Source organism: Stegodyphus dumicola, chromosome 3 (genome assembly GCF_044657685.1).
Source record: "Stegodyphus dumicola isolate Sdum_Otavi_A_Nest chromosome 3, ASM4465768v1".
In the NCBI taxonomy this organism is placed as follows: Eukaryota; Metazoa; Arthropoda; class Arachnida; order Araneae; family Eresidae; genus Stegodyphus; species Stegodyphus dumicola.
The window spans coordinates 60,333,411-60,352,261 of record NC_140770.1 but is presented as its reverse complement, the minus strand read 5'-3'; the positions used below and the strand labels follow the sequence as shown (position 1 = coordinate 60,352,261).

The 18,851-nt window shown below is 34.2% G+C and overlaps 1 long non-coding RNA gene across 1 annotated transcript in view; it reads left to right on the top strand.

Moving 5' to 3' along the window:
- The window catches only part of LOC146998014 (uncharacterized), a 67,823-nt gene that overhangs the window by 16,842 nt on the left and 32,130 nt on the right, over positions 1-18,851 (top strand). Inside the window, exon 2 of the long non-coding RNA XR_015040215.1 lies at positions 13,051-13,129. This is a non-coding gene — a long non-coding RNA (uncharacterized LOC146998014). The remainder of the gene's footprint in view (positions 1-13,050; positions 13,130-18,851) is intronic.

Below are 18,851 nucleotides of genomic sequence, written 5' to 3'. Positions count from 1 at the left end.
TCGAGCCATGGAACTCTGAAATACATGCCCAGCGTTCAGACCACCACACCATGAAGGCATGCCAAGAAGTGAGGAGAAATACTTTATGTACTCCTCCTTTTAAAGGGCGATGGAGTTTTAATGGACCCAATCTCCAAATCCAGATGGTAGAGAATCATCACCTACCACCATTTTTTAGTTCGGGCGCCAGTGTAGAGTCGTTAGGTATTTCTGGAAGCAGGCTGTCGTGAAAAATATGCAAACACCTCCGCCGGGAATCGAACCACAAACCTCTGGAATACACGCCCTACGTGCAGACTACCACACCACGAAGGCATGCCAAGAAGGCGGGAGAAATACCTTATAATTAGTCTAGAAGCCATTCACTGAAACTAGCGTGGATGTAAGTGAGAGGAAAAAAAAAGAATGTCGTTATTAGAAGTATTGCCTAACACTCTCTCTCAACTTTCACTTTCAACCGAAATCTAAAACCACTTAACATTTCTTGAGGAGCTAATGAAAGAAACATAAGTACAAGGCAGATTAAATGTAGAAAAATAACAAGCTGATTAAAATAAGTCCTACAATAAGTGTAAAGTACTTCTACCATTATTGTCTTAGCAGGTTTGCTTAATTAAAGTACAATTAAGCCGGTGATTAATTATAATAATTTACTTTCATGAATAAGATTATTTAAACCTTTGACTCACTTTTTTTTTATTTCTTTTCTGAAAATATTTCCTTAAATCATAGAAATTTGCGAATAAGAAAACTTCTCACCTTCTTTGATAGATCTCCAGGTGTTATACTCAGCCATACAATTATAGATCAACAGCGATAAGAAAGTGCTTCACATATTTCATCCGTACGTTCAATTATTTCTAATGATTTATCGTTTCTTTGATCCCAGTAATGTTTCAAAACCAAAGGAACCTCATTATTCTTCTATGTATTTACCTGTTCATTATTTTATTTTATCGTGCTATTAGTTTCATAAGAATCTTATGTCGCACTTTATAATTCTGTATACTTCATTAGTATTAACACCAGGCTGAGTAGTTAATTACTATTTTTCCTTTTGGTTTCGGCTATCTTTCTAGCACCCTATTAAAGCACCAGGAAAATTTATAATAATAATTCATGGCTTTTTTCATCTCATACTGATTATAACTGTTTTATGTAGTGTTATTTAATCTATGCAGAAAGGTAATGTGCTAACAGTATTATCAATTTCTATGGCAAAATTAGTTGCGAAACTTATGATGATATCAGTATAAATATGAGTGTATTTTAAATGCTAATTTCGTTACATTGTATGTTCCGAATATTTAAGTGTATATACATATATCTTTAATGGTTTAAAGGTTTTAGTGGTTTTAGAATCTTTAATGAAAAGCTTAATTCGAATAAACGACGGCACTGGGAACGTAGTTAACGGCTCACAAATTAACAGATTAATTTCTGCATTTATTTTACTAGTCATTATACGGCAATAATTCCATGTTGATATTTCCGATAGTAAGAAATATTATATTAAACATTATGAAAACTATGCTGATAATGCTTGAATGTCATTGTTCCAGAGACACAACTGCAAGGGCTGTTTGCACACATTTTAGACGATTTTCATTGTAATTACAAAAATATTTTGCCTAAAATGTTCTGTTTGATAACCCTTATTCTTCGGTATCTTTATACACCGTAATATTCAAGATAATAAAGACTTTGGTAGTATCAAAAGTGTTATTTTATCCATTTGCTCTTGAACAGCTTTCCAAAGTCTAAGGAGGTTGTAGGTCGACGAGTGGACAACCCGCGTTTCAAAACTTCAAAAGCGCAAAAATACTTTGCTGATAGATTAAGAGATAGAGATACGAACGAGGGATATAACCTTGATACCCGTTTCTTGTTCCATTTTTCCAGGAAATTAACAGTAGATTTTGACTTGTCTCTGCTTGTTTCGTCTTGATGGAGATCTACTGATTTATCACACTGTAATAAACAGAAGTATTTCATATTTGAAAATTGGGTGTAAAATATATTTTTGATAATATATGGAATTGACCTTAACATTTTTCTCCACTCTCCTCATTTTGAATTTGCCGTTGTATGATAAAACAGAGCCAATCATAAATCTCTTAGAAAACCTTTCTTTAGATTTCTTTAACCATGTTTTAAGATTATTTTCTCCTCTTTTATGGTAGTAAATGGATCTCTTTTTATTACAGTCATTTAAGAGTACTCAAGATTCGTCTATTGTGACGACGTTTTTTAATTTTTGTCCGTATAAATATTTCTCGTAAAGAATTCTGGAGGGCGTTCTACGTTCGGCGATATGTCATGGACAAAAACGATGCACTTCAGGCTTTTTCACCTTTTTAAGATTCAAATCAGCATTAATCACTTTATTTACAGTTGACACTGAGCATTTCAATGATTTTGCAACTGTCCTTTGACCATGGCGCATTTTTTTTTAACATTACTAACATAAAGATCTTACTTTTGCAACATTCGAAACATTCAGTTTTTTATCCTTGGATACGTATTTAGAACAATTTTTTCCACTTGAAGCTAAATTTTGGCGTTTTTTTCCTTTGTTGTTGACAACATTGTCCATCATAGCTTTAGATATCGAAAAACCACGGCTTTTACAACGTTTTTTTATTAACTAGATTTAAATATTTTTCTTCGGAAGGAACACAAACATAGCCTTTCTTCCACTGCTTTCTTAAAAGTGATATTTTGCATGAAAACAAAACTGTCAAGTGGCAGACGGTAATTTATACTTTCAAAAACATAGTTGCAGTTAAAAAAAAAAAAAAAGAAATTCCAAGCTGAAGATTTCTTTTTATAGCAAAGCGGAATCGTCTAAAAACGTGCTAACAGCCTCTTTCAAAAGATATAAGCCCAAATTTATGTCATTTAAAAAGTAATGAGATAGGTTTAAAATGGAACGAAACGTCTGATTCTAAACAATCATTTAATCTGAGTTTACCTTCAGCAATTGATGATGCATGGAAGACAACGCGAAGTTTTGTGGTTTCTTTGCTTTCTCTAATTACAGCTTGATGCAGTAAAAAGTACGCTTTTTCAGTTTTAAAGTAGTCCGAATCTTCGGCGATAGATTCTTGTAAATATTGATTCATCACCCACAGCCGACACTTGAGGTAGTGTAACCGGTGCAGCCGCACCGAAAGGCAGAATTTTAGAGAGGCAAAATTTTAGATGTTAGAGAAGCACCAGGTAGTAGAATTTAGAGATGGAAAATTTTTCGAATTTAGTGAGTCACGGGACTTCAGACTTTAGGATCGTCAGAAAATGCGCCGAACGGCAAGATGCGTTTTTCACTCGGCAAACACTCGTTTTCTACCACTTAAATGTTCTTAAACATATGTTCACCTAATGGTATTTCATACACAGTTCCTTATGAAGTGTTAGAAACTACACTTGTCCTCTTAACAATCAATTTACAACATGGGGGGCAAATACGAATTTAAAATTCGGTAAGATTATTATTGTACGGTTTATTGTTTATTTATTTACTGCTGGTGAGTTAAAACTAAAACCAGAATAGGCAACTAGAAAGTTGATTCTCTTCTCGGAAATAATAGACAATTTGCTATAATAGACAATCTAGACAATTTGCTTTGGAATCAAAAATCAATTCCTTTCAAATAAAGTACCTAAATATTCTCTCACTACGTCACTAATAAAAATTACTAGAAGCAGGGTATTTTTCAACTTCAGTCATTTTTTGAGAATCTCTACGGCCTCCGCCAAGTACTGCTTCTTTCCAAGCAGACTAGGATTTCCAAGCAGACTAGGACTAGATTTCGATATTAACACGAAATTGTAATGTCTAATTTACGATTTATTAAAGTGTCACTTTTTTAAATTTAACTTATCTCAAACATTCATAAGTTAAATGATAGAATCTGTAATACAGAAAGGCGCTACAAATCTAATGCAATCACTGATATCAAACAGGCCATAAAATCTTCGAAACCATTCTTACAGAAGGGATAAAAATCTAAAAAGTGTTTCGCTATTAACTAATAATCCGTTTCATCTGTTACGAAAAAATGAAGAATCTATAGGAAAGTTCATTGCACTATGGACAGAATGGGATATCTAGAGCTTTCACATTTTGTTGTATGAATTTAATGAATTTTATAATTAAAAACATTCATGAAATCAGGTCATAGTATCGTAAATTTCTTCAAACATTTAAATAATTTTGGTTGCACTGTAGTTTTTGTGTATTGTTTTAGGCATTTATTTCTTTAATTCTTGCATTTAGAATACTAGATTTAAGGTTTATTTTGCATTTAACTGAATTTGCGGATGCATATTTTATAAATAAATATTCAATTCTTCTATACAATTGTATATTTCTCCGCTTCTAACTTGAACAACGTTTCAATTGTTATTTTAACTCAAGAAGAATGCAAGGTAGATGCAAAAGCTCTTCTGGCGGAGACTGGAGACATTTAACAATTTCTTGATACTGGAGACATTTAACAAATCTCCGAAGTCTAGAAACTTCGGGAAAAAGCATCTTTGAAACCCAGTAGGAGTGATTTTTCCCTTCCATGTTCATGCAACGCTGTGTAGCTACTGCTCCCAAAATCAGGATGCGGCTCTTTAAAGCTTTTCTTTGAAGGACTCACTATACTCACTCTTAGAATTATCGGCTCTTATAGATTTGATTTTATTGAACAAGTGATGGCCCATTTGGTTATAGGCTTCGATATATAGCAATAGATCAGCATGCATATCAGGAAGAGTAAAACATGAATCACTTATGATTGATTTCTGAGTACTTCAGACAGACCGCTGAAAAGGCATTAGCTGAATTGTGTTTTAGAATTTGCTCTGCAAGTGATATTGGGAATTTACAATACAGTTTTTTCTATGCTAAGGAGTATTTGCTTAGTATATTCGCTCTTCTTGAGCTATTACGGTTTTTATTCGGGACTGCTGTCTTTCGGCAAAATGTAAGATAGTTCTTTTTCAAATTTAATTTGTCGGTGTCTTATTAGCAAACTAAGCTAGTTAAAAGCAACAGATGCAGTTCTTAGGAATATTTTTTTCTTTTAATCTGATTGATGTAAATAAAAATGCATTTAATTTATAATATATCTCATAAAAATCATTAACTATTTTTACAAAACTATGCAAGGTATAATGCAAATATAATATATATATATATTATATTTTTTTTTTCATTTTTCAAATACGTAATATTTCCAAGATGTCTAAATGTAGTATCCCATAAAACGTTTGAGTAACATCCTTGTATACGATACAGCTTTGGCGCGATTTTGAAAACTGTAACCAACATCAAATGCGTCATGGACTGCATAAATACCGCATTTACTTCTCATCATAATATCGCCAAAATTCGCCAAAATCATAATATCGCCAAAATTCGCCGTGTGTACCGTATGCTAGGATTAAACCAACGTCCTGCTGTTTCACCTGGGCTATATCCAATAGTAACCTCTGATGATAAAAAACATTTAAAGTTTAAAAAAGAGTCCTCTTGGGAGACAGTTAAAATCTGAATCTTTTAAGATTTTTTGTATTATTTATGTATCATTAATTTTAAGGTTTTTTATGATTAGTTTCAAAGAATTGTCAGTTACTTCCTTCTCCTGTGGGGTGATTATTGAAAGGGCCTTCCACGAAGCTGTAGCTTACAGCATTGGTTTATTCCTGCACGCACATTATTATAATGATGAACGATTCATTTACGACCTTGAGCATGAGAGATTAAATTTTGAAAATTGCGTGGAATAAACGTCTGAAATACCAAAAAATTGGTTTTTGGTGTGGTTACCAAACATTGGTTACCAAACATTTCTTGTGTGGGTTTTTAGCGAGAAAAATATAAACTTTCCTTTTTGATTATATTTGTTTCTTTCCAGTAATTTATTAAAATAATTTATATATGTTATTTTATTTTTCTGTGCATAAAAATTTCTTATTATCTAATAATTAAATCGGAATATGAAGTATAGATAAATTTATTTCTCTCTCTCAGAGTTTCTCAGTAATATTTATATTATTTCTGGTGTGTTATTCTATTTTTCTGGGTATACTGGCGTTACTAAAGTTAACTCAAGCATAGATTGGTCCTTTCTTTTTCTATTGAAGATTTCGAGGAAACAATAGTCAGTTTGTATTAATATTCATAGATATTATTTTTATCTCTATCTATGCAACCAAAACTCGTGAATCTTTTCCAAAGAACATTGATAAAGATTCGAGAAAAGATAATATGATAAGATATAGGATAGAATGTAATATAAGGAAAAATAAAGTTTTGAAATATAGTGGAATTTAGAGATAAAGTTGATTAGAACTCATTTATTAAATCGAAAACGAAGAAAGACTATAAGAACAAAAGCATTTTATTCCTTTTTTGATAACGAACTGCGAATCACTGTTGCCATATATATTCAAGTAAATATTTCTTTTGAGTGTCGGCGACAGCGACTCGATACGATGAAATAGCGTAGAAATAGTGACTACTTAGAAACTTGCACGGAAAAAATTCAACTATTCTTTGTTATTTTTTTAAAAAGAAACTGGCTGCGCCATAAAGAGGCTGATAAAGTTTTGAAATAATAGTTCAATTTAGAGATGAAGTTAATTACAATTCTTGTATTAAAACGAAAACAAAGACTATTCTCCATTTCCTTTTTAATTTATATGACCGACAACATGTTTCATAATGAATCTTCTTCTTCTTCTTCTTCAATGGCCAGACAGCCCAGGATGGGCCCTTGCCTTCCTCAGAATCGAATTCCAAGCTCTTCTATTCCTGGCCATGGACATCCAATTGGTTATCTTTTAAAATTCTTAAGTCTGTTTCCAAGCAGTCGAGCCATTTATGTCTTCCTCTTTTTCGAGTGCCGAATGGGCTGGCCGAGAAGATCTTTTTAGTTACTCGATTTTCATCCATTCTGCACAGGTGTCCTGCCTATTTAAATCTCTGAATCCTTATATATTTTACTATATCTATTTCTTTAAAGCATTTATAGAGTTCAGAGTTAGTTCTTCTTCTCCAGATATTGTTACATTTTATGCCACCAAAAATACTTCTCAAAATGTTTTCTTTCAAAGACAGAAATAATACTTTTAGCTTTTTCTGTCATCGCCCAGGTCTCAGCAGAGTATGTAAGAAAGGGTCTGATTAAGCTTTTGTAAATTAAAATCTTCGTTTTTCTGCTAATGAAGTTAGACTTCAAGTATTTTTTTAGACCGAAAAAACATCGGTTAGCATCTTTGGCTCTACTACGGATCTCGGGCATTAAATCATTGAGATTATTAACCTCTGATCCTAAATATTTAAATTGCTAACAGTTTCAAATTTGTAATTCCCAATTTCAAAATAGGAATTTCTGTTATTACCACATGGCATGTATTTAGTTTTATTTTGGTTGATTGCTAGATGCATTTTGCTGGCTGCAGCCTCTACAGATGTAAAAGTCTCTCTAATTGACTCGGAACTGCGTGCGACTATGTCAATATCGTCAGCAAACGCAAAAATCTGAAGAGATTTGTTAAAGATCGTTCTACAAGTATTAATGTTGGTGTCTTTTATGATTTTTTGAAGGGCAAGGTTAAAAAGCAAGCAAGCCAGTGCATCACCCTGTCTGAACCCATGTGAAACAACAATAGGCTCAGAAAGATGATTCTGGATTTTAACCCTAAGTTTTGTCTCAATAAGAATAATGGTGACCAATTTATAAGTTTTTCAGGTATTGCAAATACTCCCATAGCTTCAATTATATATTTTCTGTTTATTGAATCGTAGGCAGTCTTAAAATCAACAAAAAGGTGGTGCGCTGCAATGCAATTCATTAGTTTTTCCAAAATTTGCCTAATGTTAAAGATTTGTTCTGCTGTAGATCTTCCTTTGCGGAAACCACATAGGTAATCACCCACAATATTTTCTGTATAAGTTACCAGTATAAAGTATATTGGAAAATAGAGTTTGTAGAAACCACAAAGGAGACTGATTCCCTTATAGTTGATACATTCCAAAAATGTATCTTTTTTTTTTTTTTTTTTTTTTTTTTTTTTTTTTTTGTATAGGGCAGATGATGCTCAGTTTCCAATCTTTGGGTAAAATTTCTTGGTTCCAAACTGATTCGATGAAGTGGTGTATTTCCTCAATGTTTTGGCCTGCAGCACTTTTAATGAGTTCTGAAGTAATTAAGTCATTTTTGAGCTTTTTAATTCCTTCTCTAACTTCTGCCAAAGTTGGTGGCGGGATATTATCGGTGTTTACAGAGGTATTTGGGTAGGTTGAAGACCCATCCCGTGTATGGTCGTTCAACAAATGACTTAAGTGCTCATTCCACCTGTGGAGTACCTCTTTTCTGTCATTTAGGATGATGTTCTTTTTATTTCTACAGGCAGTAGTTCTAGGCTTAAAATCTTTGTGGCTAAGATTAATTTCACGATAGAAAGCACGGCTTTCATTGGACCCCCCTCAGATGTTCACCATCCTTAAATGGGTCGTCGTGAAAAAGTCTTTTCTTAAGCCGGTGGATCTTCTGTTTTCTAGATCTCTTATATCCCTCAACAGAGAGTCTTGAATGTCGCTTCTGGACCATATTTTGACCATCTCTTTTTGCCTGTGTTACAAAGAAGCATTCATTATCAAAGCAATCCCTTGGTTTGGGTTTTTCTATATATCCCAGTGTGTTGTCAGCTGAACGTGTGATCGAGTCTTTGAGCAAGCTCCACTTATTTTCCAGAGTTTCCAGTTCAATCATATTTTTAGATCTTAATTCTTCCCTGAATGAGTACTGGAAATTTCGTTCAATTGCTTCAATTTTCAGCTTTTCACAATCAAACTTTTTCTGCCTTTCTCTCCGTATCTTTCGAGCGTTTGAAATTTTAGCAATTAGTTTAGCAATAACCAGCTAGTGGTCGGAATCACAGGTGGCGCCTCGATAAGTTCTAACATCCTGGATATCGGAAGAATGCCTAGAATCGATGAGTACGTGATCAATTTGATTCCAGGTTTCTCCATCAGGTGAACGCCAAGTCATCTTGTGTATTCTCTTGTGGCTGAACATAGTGGTATTATCATGTTGTGTTCAGAAGCAAAAAGTACTAGCCGCTGTCCATTGTCATTAGTACTATCATGTGAGCCATGCTTTCCAATTGTTGGTCTAAATTCATCCTCTTTACCCAATTTAGCATTCATATCACCCATGACAATTTTAATGTCATGCTTGGGACAAGATCTGTATAACATAGTTCCTCATAAAAAATTTCCTTCTCTTCCTTGTCCTCTGTAGGTGCATGTCCATTGATAATACTATAATTAAAAAACTTTCCCCTTAGCCGAATTTTGCAAAGTCGGGGTGATTTAGGAACAAAATCAATCACTAAGTGTTTTAAGCTTTTATTCAATAAGAAACCAGTACCAAAAACATGTTTTTTCGCATCACAGCTATTTAATAATGAATCAACCGCATTACTTTTCCTTTTTAACAGCAAACTCAAACTAACTACAAACTACTGTTGCCACCCATATTGAAGTAAATATTTCTTTTTCGGATCTTGGCGAAAAAACGCAAACGGGAGCCTGACAGTACAGACAAAGCATAATGAATTTCCATACGGGTTATTAGCACGGATCTAGTTAGGCTTGACGAAATGAAGTAATTTACCTAGACGAATTCATAGAATGAAAGGAATATTTCAAAATTATATATCAGGGTTGGTTAATCCATAGAATGCAAACGATCGGCCTCTTACATAGTATAGATATATGTTTTTTTCGAGAGTGATGGATCTTGATGTTGCGTGTACAATAAATAAATAATTAAAATAAAGTAGCCTGTATTCACGAAAAGGTTTTTGTAATCTTATTTTATCCCAAGAACTCACCCGAAAAACTTAAAAAGGAAGAACAATATTGTAGCTTTGAACTATACTCAGGACCAGATTTGACGAGATTCTTAGCTATTTGAGATAGAGATGGATATGAGACATTTCTTTTCTTAATATGGGATACAGTACAATTTTTTAAGGGGGCCCGAAGAAAGTGGGGGCTCTGAGCTATAGCTTGTGCAGTTTATACGTAAATCCGGCACTGACTACACTGTCCCTGAAGGTTAGAAAATTAAATTTCGTTCAATATCTTTGGTTAAGAAATTTTCATATTCGTACACATGAAATTAAATTTGTGTAATATTTAATTTATTTCACTCTTCTTAAATTCTGTTACGGGAGGTATATTTGCATTTATTTGTGTTTTAAAAAACGTGTTCAATACTGCAAAATGCTGCTTATGCTACAAATGCAGCCCTGCAGGAAACTCGGAATTTGCATCTCAACCAGGGAGCATTTTGCCAGCACACTCAACATATTTTAGTTTCGTTTCACGCTATCTTTTATGTGGATGTTAATTATTTATTTTGGTGGAATTAATAACAGTCAGAGCATTTGATATTTTCGGTATTTCTTATTTGTTTTCTAGTGTTAGTGAAAGTTATAAGTGAAACTTTTTGTTGATTAGTGCTGTCATCTAGTGAACATGAAAGAAAATGATATGGAAAATAAGGTTATGCCTTCAAATCATTACTGTTTCAAATATGTGTAACGCAGAATAAATAAAATATATAAATAAATAACTTTGATTTCTGTATAAAGTTTTTAAGTAATGATGTACGTCTTCCTTGCTTCTTTAATTTCTTATTTGCATGAATTTCTCTCGCTTTGAATTTCCTATGCCTACAGCAAATTGGGAGATAGCCGAATAACCGCGCCTTCAGAGCAAGGTTTGAGGCATATATATTCATTCAAAGACAAACATCTTACCTGTTAAGTGCAATGCATTTTAATAATGGTTAATATATATCTCATGAACTACCTACGTTTATTTTTCAAATTCTCGAGTGCGTCGTGAGATCTAAATGGAGCTCTCTTACTGACCCTTCTGCAATCAGCGCAGGGATATTCCTTCTGTTACGTTATTTTCTTCCTTTACTTTACATACATACGGGGTTCTTGCGGATTTGGAGAGAATAATGACAACAGCACTTGATGTATTGGAACACACTTTATTGACCAGTATTATTCAAAACAGCTCCAATAACACGTTTACACAGTCGTCGAAGAACTACAATAAACACACTGACACGATCAGCGACATAGCCTTCACACTATCAGGCTATAACGGTGGAGACAGCTTCACTGCAAAGCATCAGAGTACAGCTCCCGACTTTGCTCGGTCGTTCCCAGAACTTCACTTACTCTCAAGGCTCTCACGCTACAACTGGTGATGCACTCGATGATACACTAGAGTACAGCTCCCGACTCCTCAGTTTAGTCGTTCTCGAATCTTAACACCCTCTCTCGACGATGCTCTAACCGCGATACAATCAGAGACTCTTTCGGTTCACTCTTCGATCAACTCGGCACTCACTGACTGTCTATTAACTCGATGGACTCTCACTAACTGACTCTCCACGTACCAGCAAGGTTTATATAGCGTTTGCTTTGTGTTCGAGAATTTTTGGGCTAAACTGATAACAATTTGTTCCAGAAGGTTCTCCATCCGTCAACGCCATATCGCCAATTTTGCGGCCAAATGTCACCAAATGGGCGATTTCTCGCCAAATGTGGCTACCCTGCCTTCTTTTGCCATTTTCTGGCAACCCTAAACCTGCTTTGCGGGGAAGCTATCTCACCGCTCCTGGAAATTTCGTAACACTTCCACACTAAATACCGTCCAGCCACTGATCTTAGACATCTCGCTGGAAGCGGACCAAGAGAGTTCCATTCCTATCCAGAAGAAAGGAATGCTTATAAAGTCCCCTCATCCATGTAAATTCTTTTTTATTTATTTATTTACTGGAAACAAAGCTTAAATTGCGGTGGAACCCAGCTCCGGTACTTCTGAATTTCTTAGATAAATTGTAATTCTAGCCGAAGCACACCGGAGCCCAAAATAAGAAGGTTCCGGCATTTCTTTTTTGTAAGGTTGCAGCAGAAAATTATTTTGATCTCGAAAATTTTATTTTTAATAATAAAATATAATTAAAAGTCGGTTCTATATTCTGAATGAATGCCTCTTTTTCCTTGGGGAACAAATCCTTGAATGGAAGTTGAGACTCTTAAGGAAAAATAAAGCCCACACCCACATGTCAAAGGCTTATTCTCATAGAGAAGTCCAATGAATTCATGAGGGTAATTTTTTTCGTTCCAACCCTACCATCTTCCCTCAGAAAAGAGTACTTTCACCCTTTTTGGGGAACAATGTAACCAAGTGTGAGGGAAGAAAATTGCCACATGTAACTTTGTTCTCAGTTAATCCTGGGATTCGAAAAACAGTTTTTCCCTGTCACATTCTGCTTGTCAGTTAGAATTATATCGACAAGAGAACTGTGGTGGACTCTTCACTCTTTGTCTTCATACCTACACATCCTCCGTTAAAATTTCCTCCATATTCTATTACTGTTCAGAGCATTCTCTCTATTCTCATCATTGACGCTTTAACGTTTTTCATTGGTGCTCTGGAAAATGAACGGTTTTTGTTTCTATCTTCCTTGAAGTAGTATATTATACTGTATATTTTCACATTCAGAGCTTTAATTCGACTCATGATCAGATGAGCTATTTCTTAGTTTTTGAATGAAATTATAATTCCAGCCAGAGTTCCAATTAAAACAAGATTCAAAATTATATTTTACTAATTAACTATTTACCGTTTATTGTATAACATATATAGGGCTCTGGCACTTCTAATTTTAGAAATTAAGCCGTCACTGGAAACGTTCTGAGCATCCTCTCTGCACCATCCCCAATGCTGTGTGCTTAACTAAGTGCCGTGTTGTTAAATATTAATGTATTATGATAGCATTTATATCTTCAATTAGCAACAATTATTTTTTATGTTAAAAGTTCCTTTGTGGCAATAGCGATGTATCTCCTCGAGAGCTTATGGTTATGTTGTAGAATTCAAAAGATACAGAATAAACATGTCCTTTTTGTTATATGCATCTGAGTTTTATTGAGTAAAGTCATTAAATATTACAGTTTCTGGAAAATGTTGAGGCTGTTCGATAAAGAAGATCCCCGTTTGAAAATCTGACGTTTCACGACAGGAAGAGTACTTGTAAGTAAATTACACTTGCTTTTTTTTTTTTTTATATAATGGATACGTTGAAAGTTAAGCTTGCAAGGTTAAAAAGGCCAAGACGGCATAAAGTTGAAAATCAGAAATTTTTGGCAAAATCCTTAAACCCGTTTTGGCACAGGTTTAGTATAGCCCACCTGGAATTTTAAACAAAAAAAATATCACCAAGAGCGGCGATAAATGATATGATCTGGTAACCCATACTATTTGCCAAACGCAATGTAAACAAGAGGATGGAATTACGGTTACAGCTAATTTAGTAGTCAGTTACATTTATTCAATTTCAATACAAATTACCGACATATCCGTTTACTCAAAGCACGTGCCCTGTATTCTTACTTTTCCGGTATAGATTTCTCTTAAAATTTGTCTCACGCTGCGTTGCAGGAGGAAATACAACATTTTAAATTAGAATTCTACTAAAATTAATATCTAAATACACAATTCGTAACACTGTTATTGGCGATTGTTTAACGCTCAGATACCGTGAATACTATTTTGTATACTCGTATATATTTTTGGCTACTTGAGGTGATATTTTTGCGTTTAGTTATTGCTTGCTCTAAAACTGCTGTTAGTGATGTTGTAATTAAATATCAGGAGATAATAAAGGAAAATTTAAGGTGGGAGTTTTCAAAGAAGCGTAAAATTTTGGGAACAGATATTTTATGTATGAATTAACAATAGAGTATGAACTTTTTAGAGGATTTTTGATGGATTGTCGATTATTGAAGGATAACGTTTTCTGTGAAAAATGTAAGATACCATGCTGGTTAGTTAGTCAGAAAAAGTCATCGAATGGTAGTATTTGCAAGAAATGTACGGCTGAGAAATCAATTAGGCTAGGATGTTGATTCGCCTGTAGTAAGCTCAATTTTTCTAGAAACATTTTTTTTTTTTTTTTTTTTTTTTCCCAACGCGAATCAATGGAGTTGCTTATGCGCGAATTTCTGCAATTCTCCGATTTCTTTTAAGTGAAAGCAGATTTCTTAGTATATGAGCAATGCAGAATTTATTCAATTTCTGATTTTTAAGTAAAAAGAGATCACTATATACATGGGCAAAGCCAATGCAGTGCGCAATGCTGAGGTTGTGCGCGGTGCCTAGTTTGTGCAATTCTAGGATGTTTTTTTAAGTGAAAATAGATCGATGTGTACATGGGCAGAGCCAATGTAGTGCGCAATGCCGAGGTTGTGCGCGGTGCCTAGTTTGTGCAGTTCTAGGATGTTTTTTAAGTGAAAATAGATCGATGTGTACATGGGCAGAGCCAATGTAGTGCGCAATGCCGAGGTTGTGCGCGGTGCCTAGTTTGCGCATTTCTAGGATGTTTTTTAAGTGAAAATAGATCGATGTGTACATGGGCAAAGCCAATGTAGTGCGCAATGCCGAGGTTGTGCGCGGTGCCTAGTTTGTGCAATTCTAGGATGTTTTTTAAGTGAAAATAGATCGATGTGTATATGGGCAAAGCCAATGCAGTGCACAATGCCTAGGTTGTGAGCGGTGCCTAGTTTTTGCAATTCTAGGATGTTTTTTTAAGTGAAAATAGATCGATGTGTACTTGGCACAGCCAATGTAGTGCGCAATGCCGAGGTTGTGCGCGGTGCCTAGTTTGCGAAATTCTAGGATGTTTTTTAAGTGAAAATAGACCGATGTGTACATGGGCAAAGCCAATGTAGTGCGCAATGCCGAGGTTGTGCGCGGTGCCTAGTTTGTGCAATTCTAGGATGTTTTTTAAATGAAAATAGATCAATGTGTACATGGGCAAAGCCAATGTAGTGCGCAATGCCGAGGTTGTGCGCGGTGCCTAGTTTGCGCAATTCTAGGATGTTTTTTAAGTGAAAATAGACCGATGTGTACATGGGCAAAGCCAATGTAGTGCGCAATGCCGAGGTTGTGCGCGGTGCCTAGTTTGTGCAATTCTAGGATGTTTTTTTAAGTGAAAATAGATCGATGTGTACATGGGCAAAGCCAATGTAGTGCGCTATGCCGAGGTTGTGCGCGGTGCCTAGTTTGTGCAATTCTAGGATGTTTTTTTAAGTGAAAATAGATCGATGTGTACATGGGCAAAGCCAATGTAGTGCGCTTTGCCGAGGTTTTGCGCGGTGCCTAGTTTGTACAATTATAGGATGTTTTTTTAAGTGAAAATAGATCGATGTGTACATGGGCAAAGCCAATGTAGTGCGCAATGCCGAGGTTGTGCGCGTCGCCTAGTTTGTGCAATTATAGGATGTTTTTTTTAAGTGCAAATAGATCGATGTGTACATGGGCAGAGCCAATGTAGTGCGCAATGCCGAGGTTGTGCAATTCTCTGATATTTTTAAGGTGGAAATAGATGGATGTGTACATGGACACCGAGCTTTGATGTGTTTCGGGCGAATACGGATCGTTGTGTACAAAGGAAAACGAGATAATGTGTGATGACGAGCTGTAATGTAACGTATTTTATATGCAATGTTTAACATATCGTTTGTGTATTTTAAATTTGTATTGTTGTTTTAATTGTGAATTATATTTAAGACATCATTTTTCATTTAAATTGTATTTTAATGTTTTGGTTTTTATATGTTTATAATGCTTTCCGACTTACGATATATATCGATAGCCCGACGATCTACTCAACAGTAGCAAAACTGTAAACTTTGACCCTATAAGTCACTTTTACCTCATCATTATAATACGTAGTGTTTGCAATCGTAATCGCACTTGATAATATGAGTTCTTTGATAATACAGTGTCTCACAAAAGTGATGGGACACTTGTGCTTTACAAAAGGAAACTGTAATAAAATAAATTAAAAAAACATGTAAAAATTTTTGTGGGTGTGTTTCATACTTAAATTTAGTAACAATTATTACATCACATACATTTTCTCAAAATATTAATTTAATAAAAATACAATTGTTTAGAACGGAGCAAAAAATGGTTCACATAAGTGATGGGACACCATTAGATACTACTACGTACTATGCAACAAAAATCGTCTGAAGTAAGCAATAAAAATATTTTTTGGGGTTTTTATTTTTACTCAAAGCAATTGGCAATAATTTATCGCAATCGTCTGCAGTATTTCTCTCCAGTTTGTTTTGGAATTTTTGTGTTTTTTATCTCTGTGCAGCCATGAATGCTAAACGAAAAGAAACTTTGCCTGAAATTCGAAAATTAGTTATTAAGTTCCATATTGAAGGTGGAAATTCTATTAGAGAAACTGCTGAAACCGTTAACCTGAGTCATTCAACAGTTTTTAATATCATTAAACGATATAAAAAGAATCATATGATTCAGGATAAAGAAGACCTGGCCGACCATCAAAGCTATCCAATGGACTAAAGCGAATTATCGTTCGAAATATTAAAAAAAAATCCAAGAATGAGTGCTCCCAAAGTTGCTGCTGATTTACAAGCATTATATGGAGTAATTGTTAATCCTGAGACTATTGGAAGAGTAATTCGATTTGCTGGATATCACGGTAGAGCAGCCAGGAAAAAATTCTTCGTGAGTGAAAAGAATAGAAACCTCAGACTGGCTTTCGCAAAATCCAACATAAATAAGAATTCTGATTACTGGAATGAAGTTATATTTGCTGATGAGAGTAAATTTAATATATTTGATTCTGACGGTAAAATCTTGGTGTGGAGAAAACCCAGGAAAGAATTTCGCAAACACACCATTTCTTCAAAACAACAATTAAAATCGGTGCTTCAAGAAGAATGGGGTAAAATCACTCCAGAAATCGCAAAAAAATTAGTCGAATCCATCCCAAGAAGATTAAATTATGTTTTAAAAGTAAAAGAAAATCCAACAAAATATTAAAACCTTTTATAAAGTAAAATTTTTGGATAAATATTTGATGGAAAAGTAAGTGTCCCATCACTTATGTGAGCCATTTTTTGCTCCGTTCTAAACAATTGTATTTTTATTAAATTGATATTTTAATATTTTGAGAAAATGTATGTTATGTAGTAATTGTTACTAAATTTAAGTATGAAACACACCCACAAAAAATTTTTACATGTTTTTTTTAAATTTATTTTACTACAGTTTCCTTTTGTAAAGCACAAGTGTCCCATCACTTTTGTGAGACACTGTATGTGTGTGTGTATGTGAAGCATTGCTTAGTGTTCCTAATTTGTAGTATTTATTTTCTTATAATATTTTCTTTCATTGCGAGAAATTAAATTTTTTATTTATTTATGTGTAGAATTCTAGTATGCCTGCCTACAGAGAATATAATGTGATTTAGAAATTTAAAAACCTGTTTTTCATTAATGTGAAGTTTAAAATTTTTAGAAAATAATGAAAATTGTCTACTTACTGGTATATAAGGGATTATGTTGTTACGTAGCAAAACGTTAATTTGTAAATATGATAAAATTGATATGTTCCAGAGTATTAATTAAAAAAAAACTTTTTTTTATTTGTTTAAATCCTAAAGCTTAAAAATCTTTGAAAATATGGAAGCTGTATGAAATACAAGTATGAGAGATTGCGAAGTTCTTTATCGTTGTAATAACTGGTAGAATTCGCTTACTGTATCATGATAATTTTAAATATAAACAATTTATTGTACTTATTTTCAGTTACGCCTAAGCTCAGAAATGTAAATTTAAAGAATTTGATGTTAATTTACAATAATAAACAATTCATTATTTTTTTTTAAAGAGAAAATACAAATTACGCGTAGCATGGAGAATACATTGTGACGTCACACCAAATTATTTATTAAAGGTGAAATAGCTAAAGGTTTCCGGTATTGTTTTTAAAATTACATCCTTTTAACCTTAATCATTTTTATTAATCATTTCTTAATATTTCTTTCTCTTAAAACCGTGTATAATAGTCATAAACTTATTTCTATTATCCACGATTTCTGGTGAAATCAAGATGGCTCCCATTTTTTTAAACACGGAGTTTCGTCGAAAATCTGGATGGCAACCATTTTTCAAAACAACGTATTTCATGTGCTTTGGCGCCAAACCAAATTCGCCAAACTTTGAAGGTGGGCTATACTAAAGCTGTTCCCCAGTTTTTGTGAGAAAGCAAAGTATAACCCGAGCAACGAAGCTCGGGTTAAACCTCTTTTGATTTTGAAACTATGGTATGGACAAAGCTTCAGAGCACATGATAGTGTGGTGGTGTATTTAATTATTGCAAAGCACACTAGGGCTATCTGCCTAAGGGTAGGGATTCCTTCGTGGAGGACTTTCTAAGGGAAACTGGCTCGTATACACGTTACACATGGGGAAAACCACGAAAACACAGCCAGCCCGTTCGCGGCATTCGAACCTCGGACCGAGCTACCAGTGTTCAGTCGCTGGTGGACCTCAGAGCACATGATATCCAAATGCAATGTTCAATGTTATGTAATTCAAGTGTTTTGTCACGTATGTATATTCTTTTCTAGCTTTACTGACATTCAACATGTAATGTCACTTTATGCTGAAAAAATAAAAATAACTCTATTAGTTTAATTTTTTTTGTGTTTTTTAGAAGTTAAAATTAGTTTAATTCTAAAACTGATATGCAGAGATCAGAGGCGGGTGGATCTATCGGGCGCAGGGGACCCCAAGCTTTGAAGGGAGCCTTACCTCAATAAAACAATATATTGTTACAGATTTGGTATTTAAATAGCTAATGTTAGTAGAATTGTAAATTAAATTGTTTTATTTCCCGTGCAGTGCAGCGCATGATGGATATTAACAGA